The sequence below is a fragment of the Hermetia illucens genome, chromosome 1 (assembly GCF_905115235.1).
Source record: "Hermetia illucens chromosome 1, iHerIll2.2.curated.20191125, whole genome shotgun sequence".
In the NCBI taxonomy this organism is placed as follows: Eukaryota; Metazoa; Arthropoda; class Insecta; order Diptera; family Stratiomyidae; genus Hermetia; species Hermetia illucens.
This window is the reverse complement of record NC_051849.1, coordinates 160,974,213-160,993,645: the sequence shown is the minus strand read 5'-3', so window position 1 is coordinate 160,993,645 and position 19,433 is coordinate 160,974,213. Positions and strand designations below refer to the sequence as shown.

Here is a 19,433-nt window from a genome sequence, read left to right as displayed (position 1 = left end):
GACGTCACCGGCGCTCTTCACTCAGTTTAGAGCTCGCCACGGGAGTAGAGAGCAGGCAGTGGAAGAGTGCCATTAGTAGGCGGCGGAAAGATAGAAAAATAATTGAAGTTTTTAGCTTGTCTCTTGTTTTCTCTTTTATCGTTTTTCAATTTAAATTTTAATTGGATTAGATAATTTTTAATTATAAAAAATAAGAGTAAAAAAAGGGAATGTCAAAGTGAACATCTTTTGTTACAAGAAAACATTTCTTAATACATAATATATTTAAGGAATATCGTGTTTATGTATAAATGGATGAACAATACATAGAGCAACAAAGGATACTTACATCGTTAAAGGAGAACATTGAGAATCTCATCTAAGCGAAAGAGTTTCTCTGAATGAGCAACTTATGGGTGAAAAGAGTCTGTCACGTGATATCCCAAAAACCACATTCCAGGAGGGGGTGCGTAGTTTATGAAGGGGAGAGGGGAAGGTATACCCTTTTTTAAATCCGATGAATACTAGTGGCGGCCACCTCATTCAAAATGTTAACTACCCTTAAAGTGGGAGTTCTTTTATATCATCGTCGTAAAGTTTGAATTTTCAACCCTATTGCATGAGGACGGGGAGTATATGTTGAAGAAAGAGGAAAGTTGCCCCTTTCTACTCTTGTTAATGAATTGCGGCAGTTACACTAAAAACACATACCGCCTCAAGATAAGGATATTTTCATATTAAAATGGTAGGGTTTAATTGTGAACCCTCTCTCTGCACGAGTAAAGACGAAGGAAGAAGTGAAAGGTCTTCTCTCAAACCGTGTTGAAAAATCGCGGAGGTCACCACTCATTAAAAAGTTATGGCGTTTCGAATGGGGAGTATTTTAAGAGAGGGGGGGGCAGTTCTTTAATGAGATTCGAAAGGGTGACCTTCATCTTACTTTTCTATATTCCCCTTCCGGTACACGGGGTATTCAAACTTTACCATCAAGATATCAACCCAACTTTGAGGGGCCATAACTTTTAGGGGGGGCGGCCGGTGAGACGCCACGACTTTTTATTGGTGGAGAAGTGACGCGCCTTTCCCCTTCCTCTTCATAAACGCCTCAGTCACTTTGGAGATGGGGTTGAACATATCTTAAATTTTATTTTGCTTGGTTTAGCAAACCAGCAAAATCACAATAGATTTCGGATGTACTTGTTGAAAGCTTTGACTTCTTTTACATATTTTTATTTTCGATTTCGATATTTGTTCGATAAGCGCAGATAATATATTTACAACAACCTTCATCTAAAATTTTGCCTACTAAACCCGGCGTTACTCTACCCGTGAATCTCATACGGGGAAGTCGCGGCTTACTCATCATTGATTGACTTGCCGGCCAACGAGGTCTCGGATATCATATAGTCTTTGTTTGGATTTGCCGTTTAATTTTTCTTCAAAGAAATAAAATTTATTACCTGGCCATATTGCATTGAATGTAATTAGTACAGACATATTGAGGTAAACTTTATATGGCTGGTCTTGAAATTTCAATGTTCACTGATTTTGACGAATGACTGACATGAAAGCATGTTATATTTTATATTGTTGGTTTTTTCACCCAGTTGGCTCAACAATAAATTAGAATGGCACTGTTGCGTATTTAATTAGAATTGTTGACGTAAAAATTTCAGTTTATTACGGAAAATATGGAGAAAGAGGGTTTTCCATTCAATATGTGATTGTCATTTTATTCCGGGAAGTGATGATGTATTGTACATATATTGCCAGGGTTTTGTTTATTGCTTGATAATAGCTAGTGATAGTTGTCAAGGTCCATACAAATTGAAATCTTTTTGAATATAAAGTTGCATAACGGAGTTTCAGTTAGGATATTATGGTTTGATACAGAAACTACCAAACAAACTAAGTAGTGGAAGTCGCGGTGTAACGCTCCTGAAAAATATTGCGAGTGTATGAACTTGCTGGTGTTGGTAGCAAATGCCATGAGGTACAATCGATCTCATGTTTTCCTTTATGCTATCTGAAACTTTGTTCAGTGCAATTTTATCCTGTTAAACTCCTACTGTCCACTACCTGCCATTAAAGGCGATTCGCCTCAGTATTTCAATCTTCCTTACTTTCACAAATAATTTCAATCCATTTCTCTTACAAATAGGTCGCCTTACTTTTGAGGAGATCCATAATTACTATTCCTGCAATAGTATAGGAAGCGTTTTCTGAAATTGTTTGAAAACCCTGTACATCTTTATTGCCACCATGTGGAGTCAGGGACGTAGAGAGGAAATCTATGCTCGGGGTGAAAATTATATGGGTCTGTGGTAAAAATTATGAGGGCCTCCCTAAAATCATTGAAATTTCTATTCCGGACCTCTAAGAAAATTCTGGGCCCGTTGGAATGCCTCCACCCTGCTATCGTCAGGTTTGTGTTGTGGGTTCAGCGATAGTAAAAAAGGGTGGAGCGAACCACTTTAGCTGCAAGTATTTTGCAGTTAAATCTGGTTCGCCCGTCTTGGGTGTTAGCCTCCACAGCGATACGTTACTCAATGCTACCTTCCCATATGGGAATTCGAAATTTTTCTTGAGGAGAACATGGTGCGATCTTTATCTAGGTACATGATGCCAGTAAACTTATCCATTACCTAGGGATATGCCTGATAAAAGATCTGGAAACTCCGCTTAGTCAGTCTACACTGTCTGTGACAACGGGTGAGAGCCTTCGCGAAGCACTCTAAATAAGTATAATAAATAGAAAGATAGTGGCCCAGCGCAGGGAAGGTCCTAAATATGAGCTAAATTTAGAATTATACTAGGAAATGAATATTTATCTATTTATCTAATCTTTGAATTTGAATAGCTTTTAATTCGGAATCCCCATCTCCGATCCTTAGCCTTTGGCAAAAGCACTACAAAAGAAGTTGAACTTTTGTTTGTCTATCAAAGCATGAGATTCGATCTTGTGCCTTCAATTCAGATTGATAGTCCCCATTGATAATTTTATGTTTATTTTCTTCTTTTGTTCCTTGGAAAATTCATTATTGAATTGAATTTTGTACGAAACCAGAATATAGCTAGCCAACTCTCCGCACACCGTAGCGTTCAGTTTTCTCATATCCTAAAGGTGGGTAGATTAAATGGTGATTTCTTCTAGAATGTTTTCCGTCCACAATTTATTACTGATCTGAATATATCCCAGCACGGTGTTATGTTTTCCGCCGGCTAGTTGAAGTTCAGATGACTTATCTTGGTGAAAGTGGTGAAACTCTACAAATATTCCATTCTTCCTATAGGGGTTAGTCATACTTCATATTAGGGTCTTTCTAGAATAGACACTGGGCTTTCAAAGCTTATTATTATTATTAAACTGAACTAAGGTCTTCATTTATAAGTTTAATCCTTCATTTCCTCCTCTTAGAGGAGATGATCGTAAAAGTTGATTCGAACTGTAGAACAAGGTATTTGAAGAATTTATTAAACACAACTTTTACGATTGCCGTAAAACGCCTATTAAATTTCAGACAACAGGTATATTTTGACCGTGTAGTTTCTGATTTTTCTTGAATTATCTTCTCATTTTCATTGAGCTAGTCCGACTTTTTGTTGATATCCTTGCACAAGGCCACCTGTACACAGTCAGTGCAGTGAAATAAGTTAGGTTTCGGGGGAAAGTATGTCTATGTAAGATTTATACACTGTGAATGAGAAACCCTGTATCACCGACATTATATCGCTTCCTTTCTTCCGCCTTCTGCTGCGAAGTTCTTATATAAGCCATACTTAATATTTGCGAAATTTTTTATGGTTTAACCTATCCATTACCTTTACAACTTCCGATTTCCCTAGTGATCTTAATTTTGTGTTATTATATGCGTTTCCGACTGTCAAAATCTCGTAGGCAAAGACAAACTTCGAATTGGCCACTGGAGAATTAAATGATATTATTAGAATTAATTTGAGAGGAAATTCACCCTCATTCAGGCTCTCCAATAAGGGTCCTTACCTGACTGACTTAATGCACTTTTGGTGGATGAAGCTGTACCAGCGTGCGGTATTTGCATCCATTGAATCCAACTCTACTCTTCTCCTGGCCCTATCTTCCTAGGATTACCATGCAGTAATATGAAACGGGGAAAACTCTCTGCTTTCCGGGAATAATCTATAATATTTTTCAAGTCCAGATATCCTCTGATTTCAGTATCTGTCCGACCAAAATGCTGGTTTCTATGCTCATATTCATGACGGTCCTCAATCTCCTTCTGTAATCCGTGAATTTCGAAAAATCGAACACAAGGTGCACCGCATTCTCGGATGAATCGGTGTATTCAGGATAGTTTGAGACTCATTTAAACCAAAGCGAGACTTTCTTATAATAACAACATTTGACAATCGACTGCTTTATATTTTCCTTCAATCAAGAAGACTGTATACTGGAGGAGTAAATCAAGAATCTTGGGGGCACGAAGTAGCTTGCCTTTGTGGTTCATGTATTGATGTGTCGATGATGCCTAGATGGTTTTTTTTTGTGTGTATTTTCCCATCACATGTGGTAAGTCATAAACAGCTGTGATAGAAGTCATATGTGCGACACCACGGAGCCGCACCCCAATGCACTGAATCACATACACGGTACTAACACCAGACCTTATGCGCGGAATTTTTCTCGTGGATATACCGAAGACTGTTGAACATGTGCAATAATTTTTTTCCACCGTACTATTTCTATCAATACGGCCAGAGACGAATCTCCTATGTTTATTCTTGTCGCCCTCAACCTATTTCTTAAAAGACTGAATCGCTGTGTGTATGAAAACTTTTTTCGCTTCGATGTCTATCAAAGAAGTGGTATTCAGGCTTGACACCAACTGCTCCATGATATATTTCGAGGTATTTTGGTAATCTCCAATTCGGATATTCTCTATGGTTGATGTTGGCTGCCTCCATCTTTTCGTTCGCAAAGTTCAGCCCTACGTTGTTAGTGAGCTTCGCGGTTGCTTCTTCCGCTACGCGAAGACCAATCACTCCACAGTATACCACCGTCGTCAAAGAGTGTCCAATATATAACGTAACAGATTTCAGTAATCGTTTATTCGTATCATGGGAATGTTCCGGTACAAAGGTACAATGATTCTAAATTAATTTAGCTAAGCTAGCAGGGACACCTAATTTAGTTAAATTGGTTAAAACAACCACAATTGGACTAATGGCTTTTTTGTAGTCTAGCATTGTTGTTGGGCAGTACTTGAAATCCGTATTCCGAACCAGATTTTCTGATTCTGGTCTAAACCCATATTGGCACTCTCTGTCCACAAGATAGAGAAAGATGGCCTATCATTAAAGTTATCATTCAAACACCGCAGGAGGCGTTAAGCTTCAAATTCTTTTTCCAATGATGATCATGCTTGCACTGTTGGTTAGTACCTTGTATAGCTCCATAAAAGATTTGAGAAGGATCTGACCCTTAGTGTCCATCACTCCATAGTTTCCATGATGATTGTCACAGTTCCATGAATAGTTTGTTTCCCATAGGATCATGTCGTACTTAATGCATCTTTCATTTAAATAATGTTGGCAACATTTCGATAATGTTGTCAAATTATCTCAACCTCAAAGTTCGATAACGAAGCAGCCAATAAACGCGGCTTTGAGCCGTCCGGCAATGGGTGAGGTTGATCTGTATCAATTTCATATACTTGCCTGATTTCCTTTCTATATACCGCACATTTGTTGAAACCTATAACATGTCGGTGATCTCTGCTTTTCTTATCTTTGCTTACCTGCATTTATCTTTGTCTTACCTGCAATTATTGATATCACCTCCGGGACTGCAGTTTCCATTTTCAATTTTTCATTAGCATTAAACGCTGATCCTAGTCTAGTCTAGATGTTATCATTAAGGCCGAACTCTTCTTGAAGAGCAATGGAGGTATTCTTGCATGAGATGACTTCATCTAGGTCGTCGCATTCTCTGAATATCTGCTGGTGTCACTACTACTTCATCCTCTAAATTTTACCGCGGAAAATATTCGAATTTCTTTTGAACACTGGTTAAATTTTAGCATCATCACCTTTCAGCGTTCGCTTGATTCCACTGACGTTAGATCTAGTCCAAGAGGCCCGGATCAGCCTTCCCCTTTTCAAATTTTGATTTGACTGTAGGACGTTACTTCTTTTTAATGATTATTTTTGACTGGATCTTTTCTTTGTCTGTTTTCTTTTCCTTCTGAATTTTCTTTAGTCATCGCACTTTCTAATTGCTTTAATTGACTGGCCGCTGACGCGGAAATACGTCACTGAAAATGGAGGAAGCGTGTTTTTGGGGAAAGTTGTGATCAACAGAGGTCTCTTTTCCTTACGTTCATCGATCCGCCTCCATGTCCCTACAACTAGCCGGGTCTAGCGACATCCTTTTGGCGCGTGATCGGTAACCTTTGCAACGTAAGAGGCAATGACACTTTTGAATTGCACCCAGTGTTGATCAATTTTCGAGGGTGGGTTTTTAAAAGTTTGCTTTGTTTGGCCAGGAAGAAAGTTTTCTTACTGTTGGGCATGAGCCAAATTTCGATAGTAGCCCGTATTGAATTTGTGCGACTCTCTGTCCCCTGCGAGCAGATACAGTAACTTTATGCAAACAAAGATAAGTCGAACTTCTGCATCTAGTACTTATTGCGATACGACTGATTCGAAAAGATATTTGTTTCCGGTCATTCGAAACTGGATCGACTCCTGTTTCGTATTCGAACAGTGGACCGCCAATGACGAAGCGTTGTTGTTGTTACAGTCAGCAAGACTATGCTTCCCCATCATTTGCTCATCATTAGCATGCAAGTCATCCATTGTAGTCACAATGTCATGTCGTGTATTTTTTTATAAAAAACGTCATTCTCCTTTATATTGGCAATCCTTGTCTGCGAGTGTGTTTGCGGTGGGGAGAGGCAAAGCCATGGTACTCGATCCCCCCGTCTAACGGAATATCCCGGATTCGTTTTTGTAGCGCAAGATTCCTGTTAGTCTACTGTTGGAGCACATGAACACCAAAAATCTAATGGCTGGTGCGCCCATAGGCGGGGCACTCACATAGAAAATGTTCCGCAAATCTCGTTGGACCCGTATTATGTTCAAGTATTCCTATTCCTGAACATATGCCCAGCTAGTGAATTATGCCTAGTTAGAATACCCGCCATACTTCCGCAAGTGCTTTTCGACATGGTAAACTTTGCTCTATGCTTGTTTGGTTCTGGCAGGAAAAGTTTGTTATGGTTAGTAGCATTAAGGTTCAGCCATCTGTCATTATGGGAAGCTTTTTCCAAATTTTTGATAGCAGCACTAGCCAATGCTACTGACACCCCACTTGCTGGTTCCAGTCCGAGTGTGGCACATATTGAACCCTCTTTTGCTAATGCATTGGAGACTTCAGTTCCCTCTACACTACAATGACCGGTTGTTCGTATTGAATCTAGAAATAGAGTTCAATCGATTTCTACATTCCCGAACGATGTTTGAAGTGATCAAAGTGTTGCTCAACGTCTTCCATGCAACTTGACTGTTGCTGCAGATTGCGATGCGAACCCCACTTCTCGTTTTTATTCGAGGGATAGACTCCTGCTCCAGAACCTTGCTCTTTTAGTATATCCTGACACGAATTCTTCTGGTTCTACGAATACCTCCGTCGAGTACTCGCCTTTCAGAGTTGCGGCCTCTATATTTGAAACTAGTGTGAGCAGCAGGACTTTCCACGTTGGTAAGCCTGTCGGTTTTCATTAAGTGGGTACGACCTTAGCGCCTTTTCGCGAGTGAGACCCTCAACCAGTCTATCCAAACAAACGAAACAAACAAGCGAAAATGATGTCTAGAGTTCTTTCGATTTGAATATTAATTTTTCTCAGATTTAGGTATGAAGACTACTTTAACCTACTGAAAAGAGAAAGGCAAGCTCTAAGTTCTCCATACTCTCTTTTCGCATCGCTGGATAGACGCCATCCATGCATAGTATAGCAACTTTCACCTTTTCATTGATAACAACCGCTCTCACAGTGCTCCAATTTCTCTTGCAGCACCTTCGTGCTGAAAGTCAGCGCGTGGTACTGCAAGGCTGTGAAACTCTTTAACCTGGAATGGCGCGTTTCAGTCAGGATTACCTTGCCTTACGGTAGCTGGCAGGAATATTCTGACTTCCAACAGTACAGATGTACGATGCTACAAAAGGGGAAAGAGGACTCTCCAAAGTTCCATCATCTCACTTCTTTAAGGCCCAAAATGTCCAGCTTTTACTGCTGGAATTCTCTTTTGACTGGAAGGATGCCAGCATTTTGGGAGCCATCGATATCGTTGCCGAGGAGTGTATTCCAGAAACTAATCAGAAAACCGTTTCAACAGGCAAGAGTGATTGCTGTGAGGTTTTTCTTTATCCCAGGCGCTGTTGACGTTTCAATAACAAAATTATTTCGAAATTTGGAGGTAATCAACCCTATAGAGTGGATCCCTTTTTCATGGCACAGACAGAAATAAATGGAGAAAACTGTAAATAAATTCTTAATTTTTGTTTTTCTTTGAGAGAGTCACTCCCTGCACTGCACCAAAGTTTTCATTCCAATTATTTCCTAAGATACCTAGCTAATTCTCAGTTACTCAATTTTATTTCCGGAAAGGTGAATGGAGTCGGTTTACTCAGACTTCAGAAGACTACTTTGCAAAGATAAAATCGGTAAATGCATGAATGTTCATTCTCTCTTGTGAATTGTCTGGAAATGCTTGCTGGTCAACATAAACCAGATCTGCTTAAAGTATAACAAATGTCACGGTGTTTGCATAAATGCAATTACACATCTTTTAGCGCTGTGCGTAAGACAATATTTTACTTGCAAAACCAATGTCTATATCCAATTACGAGCAGGAGATTCCACCTTTTGTTGTTCCAATGGAGAGGTATCTTTATTATACAAGAGGCGTAACGTCTACGTATGAAAACTTAATGTTCGGAAGCTATAAATGGAAGATATATTAATGGAGCCCTCGTCAAAAAGTGGAAGACCTTACTGGATATCTCCTAAAGAGTTGGCTGTACTGTATATCATACATACAATCACTTTCAGCATTAAGGAAGTCTGCCGTTCCCGGTGCATTATATAGTGCTGTTTTGGTTTGGGTACTCTCCATCAAGATAAACGATAAACATTTTACAGCCGCTGAACTAACAAATCCAATTTTATCCAAAGTTGGCTTTTAATGAATCAAGATTACGCATGGCTAACTTACTCCACTCATCTGGCATATGTTCCCGTTGGGGATTCATACCGACTTTTTACACTCGTACGCTACGTTCTTTTTGCCATTTCTGGAGTTTTTGTTGATTCGCTTCGATGAGTAATTATAATGGAACATTACTTATATTCACATCTTTTGTGAAACATCCGTACAACAGCCCCGGATTGAACGCAATAATATAATTCAAATAACAATAAAAAGAGGTGAAATGGAAAGGAAATTGAATAACATCACCATAAAGGGGTTTTCACGTTCTCCTAATATTTTGGTTCTTTTGTGAAAGATGCAGAGGCACAAATGCGGATTTGAGCCCCCAGAAGATATTGTGTGTATCTGAAGTCCAAACTTAAGCATCTTATAATGGATATGGTTGCAACAAACCGATCAATGGCCGACGAATCAATCTTTTCAGCCGTATTAGAGCCGCACTCAGTCGATCTGCGATTATCGTTGATTATTCTTTTGGAACGAGAATATAATGGACGAAGTGCCGCTCCTTGGTTTGTAGTGTGGTGAAACCGAGGCTGAGGTCTTGTGATGTAACAATGGCACCAGATGGTTTCGGAATAAGTGAAAGCTATTGGGGAAATTAATAATCAATTTGATGGTTGTGTCAAATGTGTTATTGCACTATTGCAATGAGTAGGTGTTAACCGTGTCTTTTGTTATTTCTTTATCATTGCCTGCTCGAGCGCTTAGTCATTTTTTCCAAGGAACATTGACTCCGCTGGACCTCTCAGCTGTGGCTAATTTTTCGAACAATGGTTGCTTTGTCGCTTGATAGAAAGTTGCAGATGAAAGTTGCGAATTTCTTTTTATAGAATTACAGAAATAATCTAAATAGTAACTGGTGATGTGTTTAAGTTTTCATTTATTGAAAATGGGGTTAAGAAAGGTGAAAGGAACCTTCTTCTTGTCGAAAAAAAGCTAATGGTGAATTCGTCCCTTTAGTTTCGCTTATTAGTCAATATCATCTATACATTAGCAGCTCTCTTGAAATTTTGTTGAAACCTTTAAATATTAGATGGTAACAACCACATCTTTTGATTTCCCGACCTTAAGAGCGATTTTTATGATACGAATTATGATTTTTGAATGTTCTTTGGTTTGCTAGTTAATTTGTTCCACCACAGCCCTTGGAATATTTATTTAGCTATTGAAGTAGTATTCTTTCTCTTTAGTAAATATTCATGGGAGAATTTTCTGGGGACCAGTTTAAGTTGGTGTGTTGTTCAGCCTGTACATCGTCTTTAGCGAATTTAAGAACTTCTGCTACCGGTATAGAGAGTGCATATTCCTAGTTCACGACATTTTTGAGGTGTATTTCTTCTAAGGGTGAGGAAGTTGAACAGCTGCATAATTTCATATGTAGGGTCGACTCCTCTTAACCGACCCCACCGCTCCGATTTTATCCCAGGTGATATTCCAGGGGGCGGTCAAAGGGTAGTATAGGTCGCAGGGCGAAACGTGGACTGTTACCCACGATGGAGCATTAAACCTGGGAAAAGCTTGCTGAATCAACACCACCAGTTCTACTACCAAACTCTATCTCCACCTCTACGTGGTGATCGGTGGGAGTTCTTTCTTCATGAAAAACTGCAGAGGGGGAACGATGAAGGTGAGCTTCCCGCGCTTAAAAATCGGAACAAATTGTACTAACTGGTCTTCCAGGTTGGGGGTTGGGTAGGACTGACAATGTTACAAGGAAAACCGATGTTACGAAGCCACGGGAGGAATATCAGACAGGATGAATTTCAAAACGACGAACCCGGTAACGACAACGGATTAACGATTTGCGCATTTTCTCATGGAACGTGCGGTCCCTGTACAGAACGAACGCCCGTGAGCAGATAGCAGATATCCTGTCCCAATGTAAGGCAGATATATAACAGCGTTGCAAGAGATGGGATAGACAGGGACCGGTTTCCTGGAGAAGAGCCACTACACCATATATTGTAGCGGCCATTCAGTAAACCATGTGCTCGGAGTAGGTTTCTCAGTCAGCCAAAAAATGAAACCTGCTGTTATCGGCTTTGAAAATATAAGCGAAAGGCTATGCCTTCTGCGTTTGCGATGCAAGTTTAGAAATATAAGCCTCATAAACGTTCATGTGCCCATACAGAGGAGACTGTAGAATTGGAGAAGGATACCTTCTACGAGGCAGTTGAGCGGACCCTCGAAGCCTGTTCCAAGTATGATATCCAAATCATACTTGGAGATTTCAACAGTCAAGTAAGGGTGGAGTCCGTATTCAGGCGATAAGTCGGCTCCCATAGCTTACATAAGGATACCAATGATAGCGGCCTGCGGAGAATTCAGTTAGTAGTATCGCACGAAATAGTTGTTGGAAGTACCTGGTTTGCGCGGAAAGCGGTCCACAAACATACATGGGCCTCTCTAGACGGGACCATTTTCAACCAAATTGACCACGTGCTAATTGAACGCCGCCACCTCTCAGACTTGATGAATGCCTGAACATTTAGGGGGCCAATATAGACTCACACCACTATCTCCACCACTCTCACTATAGTGCTCCGAGCGCGAATTATAACACCACCTACAATCCCCTCTGATAATCAGGTGAGAGTGAATACTGAAGCCATTCACAACACAGCTCTCCGTGACACCTATAAGGGCGAAATAGATGCCGCAATAACGGCAGTCAACAGAGATCCTGGAGATGAAGCATGAACAAATGATCCACCACCTGAAGAACGTTATCATAAATACGGCCACAAAGATACTTGGCTCCAGGCGCAAAAAGAGTCGGAACGGCTAGCAATGGAACGGAAGAATTCCGCATACCGAGTAATGTTCCATTCTCAAAGAACGCGGACTCGCGCAGAGACTTATTACGAATTTCGTCGATCGGAGAAGCGACTTCACAGATGGAAAAAGGAAGCCTGGAAGAACCGGCAAGTCTGTGAACTAGAAAAGTACAAGGAGCAACCGCACAAGGCGCGCAAGTTTTACCAACAAGTCAGCAGGATGAAGCCTTACACACCTCGATGCTCATCTGGCCGAAACAAAGAGGGAAATCTGACGTTGTCCTTCCATGTGACCTTACCGGCCCGCCTCCCGATAACATCGTCTACGGGTAACAGGTCTGTCCATCGACCAAGTGCTTCGTTTGAAATAGTACGTGCACGCCGATGATACGTGGAAGGCGAGATCTTCGAGCTTTCGAGTGGTGGTGGTTGGTGTTGAGATAACTGCCTGCATAGCGTTGTTGATGCGTCGAGCGAAGTCCAGTTAGGTACAAATTCACCAACACTTTCGATATTTTGCTCATTATTGCAAGTGGGGAGAGTGCGATGACCCATCAGATTGAGAAGCTTAGTTTTGTTGGTGTTTATGTTCAGTCCAACTCTACTTACCTCTCTTTCCAAATCCAGAGCCTTTCTGCTAAGGGCAAGGGTTCGGTGAGAGAGTTATCAGATGACATCAGAGCAGGAAAATTTAATTGCCACCATCAGATGGTGAACCCTTTCGTGGCCGGTGTCAGGGTCTCTTTTGTTACGCATATGCAAAAGACAAATCCTAAATATGCTGCTGGACGCAAAATGGTCAATCTGATTGCTCGTATGATGTCAACCATCATTCGAAACCCAACTGACCATATGGCATGCTCTGTGTTCAAACAATGTGTCAAAAATGACGAGACGATGGAAGCACATGTCTTAGCAAGGAGTTATCGGAGCCCGTCTTGACATTCAGATTATCCATCGCGTGTAATTGCTCGTAGATAGCATCCTTCACCACTATATCGGAAATCTCCATTGGTGCATAGCATTGTACAATTGTGATGTTCCTCTGCTTGGACCGGAATCGGGTCGTCAGAATCCTGTTAGACATTGGCTCTCAGGCAAATAGAGCGCCCCTTGCGGTAGCCGTCAGAAACAATCTGACTTGACTTTCTAGAGTACAAAAGCACATTCACACTGCCGTAAAAGTACTGTCCAGAGTCCAACCATCTTACTTCGCTTAGGCCCAAAATGCCTAGCTTACTATATATCGGTGGAATTTTCGCTCGAATTTGGGAAAGCGAGCATTCTGGGGACACCGTTGTCGAGGAGGGTGCGCTCATTTCAAACAACAGTCGTAGTCGGTTTGCAATAGCCAAAGGACTTCGGACTTCGGTTTAGTTACCATCCGAGGCGTTGTTGACGTTTCGGTAGCAGTACGTTTCGAACTTTGCAGGTTATTAACCCACATATTATCTACATTTTACGACAAGCAGGGAAGACTTTGAGTGTATTCTTAAACCCCAACTCAGAGCAACCACAAATTATTTCCTTTGGAAAGCGCTGAAGAAGTTCAATAGGTCAAACAGTTTAATCTTTGCTCACCAGAGAGAGTTTTTCAGCCAAACACACTACTAATGTTTGAAAAATGACCAACTGATTCATCTCAAAGTCAAGATTTTTGTAAAAGAACATCGACCACAAAAAGTTTCCTGGTTCCAACTTTATTATGGGGAAAATGATCTAATAACTGCCAAGGTCTGCCATAATTCAACTGATGCTCCTGTTTATTGGTGGTGGTTACTTTCCTAAATGCTATCAAAACTATTCGAGAAATTCCTACTATACATGCTATGATCACACTTGACCGAAATTATTCCTTCGCCGGTTCGGGTTCTGGAGAAAATATCGAACTGACGGAAGTTTATCGTTTAGCTTCTAAGATAACTTGTGTTTTTAGAAGGTAATACCACTTGGCTGTATTTCATGACGTTGCACAAGCATTTGACAAGATTTGGGATTAAGGGCTCATCTAAAAAATCAAGGACCTGTGAATATCTATGAAATTCTGGAGTTGTATCTCACAGTCAGGAGATTTGGGGGATTTGTTATTAAACAGAAAAGGTTAATCTCGGGAGAATGTAACATGAGCTTGGTCCAGAATGAGTCTTTACTTGAAAGAAATTGTGCAATGGTAGGTTGGAGAATTAAAGTTAACGAAACAAAGCGTAGCCATGTCACTTTCACATTGAAGAAACGAACATGTCTTTCAGTTGAACTTAACGGCATACCCATTCTTTATTCTAAGGAGGTAAATTACGTACCTAGTAAATATCCAGTTCTGAATCATTTTGAGCCCAAAAAAAACCTAAGATTTAAAAACTTGCACTGTTGGCTCAACAAATTTTCCAAGTTGCAGTGAATTCAAAGTGCTGATAAGCACAGTTTAGTTTAGTTTACTGGGGTGAGCCGCAGCTCCGAGCACTCAGGCCTAGGCCCATAGTACACACAGGAATGTTTCGTTCAGTGGGCCAAGTTTCAGCAGCACCTGATGGTAACTCCACACCAACTGGCTTGATAAGTCGTTGCCACTTAGTGCTAATGATGCCGCCCTACTGTCGGAACAGATTCGAATGGTGCGACTCCTCCACTTTTGTCGCAGACATTCTTTTGCTGCCAATGAAATGGCATATATATCCGCCTAGAATATGTCGTCGTTTTTCCGAGGGGTCGGGTCAATTCAATAATCGGATTCTCCGAGAAGGCCCCTACGCCCGATCCATCCTCCATGACTGACCCGTCGGTGAAGATTATTAGGTCTGTAATCTGAAAAGACTCATGACCACTTGTCGACCATTCTTCTCTTTCGGTGATTACGACAGTGTATGTTTTTGCAACGACGAATCTGGAAACCATATGATCGGTCGGCATCAGGGCTACCGGATGTTTTCCAAGGAATTTCCAGATAGACGTATGACCGTGTGATCGGCTGCCTTTCCACGCCCGAATGGTATCGAGCCTATATGCGTCGTTGGCTGCTTTCCGTTTCACCTCCAAGTGAATGGGGGGTAAATTTAGGATAGCTTCAAGTGCCGCAGTCGGCGTAGTACTCATTGCTCCAGTAATACTTAGGCAACTAAGTCTCTGAATCTGCGTTAGCAGCTTCCTGCTGTTAGCAAAGTTCAGTCCTGGCCACCAGACAATGCATGCATACATCAAAATGGGACTTACCAGGGGGCACCAGAGCAATCTGCAGGATTTCTGATATTGTTCCTGAATATGATGCTTCCACGTTAACTTAGAGTCGAAATGTATTCCTAAGTACTTGACTGTTTGTGCCAACTGGATTTTCGCCCCTGCTAAGGTGGGTAGCGTATAACTGCCCCACCTGACATTCCTAATGAACATAACTAGTCCAGTGTTCCTAGCGTTCACCGTGAGTCCATTGCGGAGGAACCAGCTGTGGATTTCATGTAGAGTTGCATTCAAGCGGTCACATACTGTGTCTGCAAACTTGCCAGTAATTATTATGGCTAGGTCGTCCGCAAGTGCTTGCGCGAAGACTTTTTTGTTCCCCAGGAGTCACAGAAGGGTATCCATTACCAGGAGCCATAACAGTGGAGAGAGAACCCCTCCTCGTAGGCAGCCCCTGAGACATCCTGCTTCAATAGACTTCAGGCCGACCGATATGTGGATTTTTCTCCACTCTAGCATGTGAAGGATCCAACTGATTAGCAACGGTTCGATTCCATGCTGTCTTGCCGCATCACAAATTGCTGCGAATGAGGCATAATTGAAGGCAGCTTCGATGTCCATGAATGCGCCTAAGGCGTATTCTTTTTCGGACATCATCTTTTCAATTTTTGCTGTAAGTTCATGGAATGCTATCTCCGTGAATTTGCCTTTCTGGTAGGCGAGTTGCCTATGGTAAAGTGACCACTTAGGAATGTGTCTACCCTTTATGAACCGATCTACTAGTCTTTCTAGTCCTTTTAGCAGAAAGCTGATCGAAAGCTTTTTGCGTTTGTGTAGGTGAGTTTTCCTGGTTTGGGAATGAATTACACTTTCAGATCGCGCCATTTATTTGGAATATAATCGTGTGCTAGGCATGCGCGATATATATTCCGAATGTGTACACCCAGGGCATCCATTCCTTCTATTACTAGCGCAAGGATGATGCTGTGGCGCGGCAGGATTCGCAGCATTTGAAATTTATTTCGAATGTTGTGAATACGAACGAATAGATGGCGCGGATCTATCCACTTTGCGGAGCTCGCCACGGGAGTGGAGGACCGGCGAGAAAAGTGTGCCATGAGTTAGGGGCAGAAGAGAAACACATGAAGCGAGTCTGACTTCTGCCTCTAACGAGCATACGGTGACACGAAGTAAAGAAAGTTAAACATCTAAAAACTTTAACAAATGTAAAATATAAGTTCTACGGTTATTGAATTTAGACTGTCTGTACTTCACTGCAGGATTCTAATTTTTGAAAGCGTTTTGCATCTGGCACAGAAGTTATCAGTTAAAAAGTACGGAGAAAATAGAACGGATTAAGAAACAGAGAGCAAACAAACTAAAATGAATATCCAGGGAAGATTTCGAAAAGAAAGCTAAAATGCCATCCAGACCTGCAAACTTGTATCTAGGGAGCGAGTTAAATGCCCATTTTACTCGCTCCAGTGATACTACTTTGCATGCCAGATTCCAGTCTCTCGGTTTAGGGCTGTATGCACCTGTTGGCCATGAGATTAGATGTTGGATGCTGCCTGCGAAGTGTACTTCAGGCAAATGGTCTGCCGTTTCTTCATCGCTTACTTTCCCTTCTGTAAACGTAAATAACCCAGTTTCGCTCTTTGACCAGAATCCGATTCAGCTTTGAGGTTTTTGAGGTTGCCTTAAGAGAGTTAGTCTCTTCGCAAAAGCGTCTCCAAGATGATCGTTTAGCCGATCATATGCTCATCCTTAGAGCCTTCTGTGCCTCTTTATAGCGATTCCAGCTAGTGAATGATTCACCCTTCAGAGCACGATTGAAGAGCATCCTTGTCGTTCTCCTCTGTTTTGCCAAATCTGAGTTCCACCATAGTGTTTTACCCTTCTTTGGCATCTTGGGAGGACAGCTTTCTTCGAAAGCTTGTCTCATGCTAGTTGTGATCATCTGGGTGGTCTTCTAAATTCTAGCAATGGATTTGATGCGCTTCCCAGGGATCGTGACTCGGGCGCTCAATTCTATTTTATACATCACCCAATCTGTCTTCCGCGGATTCCGTGGAGGTGGATCCATGCCCATTACGAAATCAATGCGTCTGTGATCCGAGAGTGTGATATCGTTTGATACTCTCCACTCTCCGAACAGAGCCGCGAGTTCAGGTGATGCCATCTAGATGTCGATGACCACTCGCCCGACCACGTTGAAGAAAGTGGGTTCATTACCCAAATTTAGGATCTGCAAATCGGTTCCTACTAGATACTCCAGTAGTCTCGATCCCCTTGCATTGATGTTCGAACTTCCCCAGCATATGTGGTGAGCGTTGACATCACATCCTGCTATTACCCATATGCCTCTACTTTTGGCATATTGGATAGCTCTGATGAATGTTTCACTGGGAACGTCTTCTGCGTCGTAGGGAAAATATGCAGAGCACAATAGTGTCTCTTTACCTCCCTGTTGACTTTTTATGGTTAGCTTAGCCGACGTGGTGTCGCCATCACATAGGTCGTTAACCAAATTAGCCTGGAAGTCTTTTGAGACTACCATGCAGGTGCGGGGTCGATCGCTTCCATTGGCATACAATAGGTCAGCATGTTGGAAATTTAGACCCCTGACTACCCCATCAACAACCCACAGGTCTTGTATGATAAGCACAGTAGCCATAAACTCAATCTGGGATTATGGTGCATAATTTTGAGGCTTTATTTCCACATCTGACATCGAAAGTCTTCAAAGAGTCCAATCTAAGATACTGAAAACAATTGCTTTCCCACGGTGGTACATTAAAAACTTTAGTATTCACCATAACTTGAAGATCTTTCCTATTAAACACGAAATTAATGAGCTAAAACTGACAAATTTGGATAAACTTGCTACACATTAAAATAGTTTGGTCAGGAACCTATCACACAAATGTCTGCAGCATCGCCGATTTTTTTGCTTTTCTGGAAATACTAAAGTAAAAATAATATAAATGGCTTTACACTATTCCGGAACGATGGTGAGGGATGTAGACAATTTTTTATGTTTAAGATTTTATAACCTTTTGTTATTTTCTATGCAGTAGAAAGGTCTAAAAATAAATGTAACGCCATAAAAAAAATGTGGTAACGCAAAAATGTCCAAATAACTTGTTTAAACTGGCTTTCAATTTTCTTGATAAATATTCGAAATATCTCAACTACTGTTTCTGTGATAACCCTTAAGATCAAAATTCGAAAAAGAAATTTATTTTCCTTATCATTTTCGGTCAAATGATCATTTAATTGCCTCCTGATTTTGGAATGTTTCGATTTGGATCATAACTAGCAATAAAGTCAACTTCATTTCCATCTTATAACTTTTGTTTTCTGCATATCTTATCAAAGAAATATCGATAAGGTTCCGTGAAATAAACAACTTCAATAAAACTGAAGCCACTACGCCCATAAAACAGATAAATTCCATAATAAATCAGAATACTTGACTTTGCACTTTCAAAAGAGAAAATAAGCAAAGTCACTTCTGATAATTATTCACAAATCATTAGAGTTAGCCCAGGAAATTTCAGGATTTTTAAAACCAGAAATTCCATAATTTCACATTTATTCTACTTTATGTTACTTTTCTCATCGAATGTGGGCGTGTACTATGGCAAATACAATAAAAATATTAATCACGATTATACTGGTAATTTCCATTACTAGATAACTTAAATCTGCTACAATATTAATTTTCAAAGGTGATTTGCCGTTAGTCCAATAAAAATACGTAATTCGAATTGAAACTGTATCAAGGATAAATGACTAATGATTTTTGGTAGCCGATTTTCAAGGAAATAGTATTAAGATAAAGTGATTTAGTTCATTTTCAGACTATTATCCATCAGAATGTTTGGTGATTGTGCTGTGGAATATCTTTTTACGTATATTAAATACTGCATGTTCTAGAGGTGGAAGTTTGCTACATTATAATGTATTAATATGAAAATCAAAGAAAGATAATATCCCACATGATAGACTAATGAACCATGACTCAGTCCAGGAAGTTTCATTAGCTCGAAGTCCATCTAAATGCTAATCAGTATCCGTTCTCATTCCGACGATCTTTTCAGACCACTAATCTTGCACTTTTTCTCTATAGTATTTATAGGAAACCAGTTCCAATAGCTTCCATTATAACTTCAATAAATCGTTGAACTATCGATGCCTCGGTGGCGCGTAGTGATTTTTTTGTGAGTTCCTTCAACGATCTTTTTC

General features: G+C 40.8%; 1 protein-coding gene across 1 annotated transcript in view; it reads left to right on the top strand.

Moving 5' to 3' along the window:
- LOC119661674 (clavesin-2-like) overlaps positions 1 to 19,433 on the top strand; it is an 84,914-nt gene that overhangs the window by 23,681 nt on the left and 41,800 nt on the right. The window lies entirely within an intron of this gene.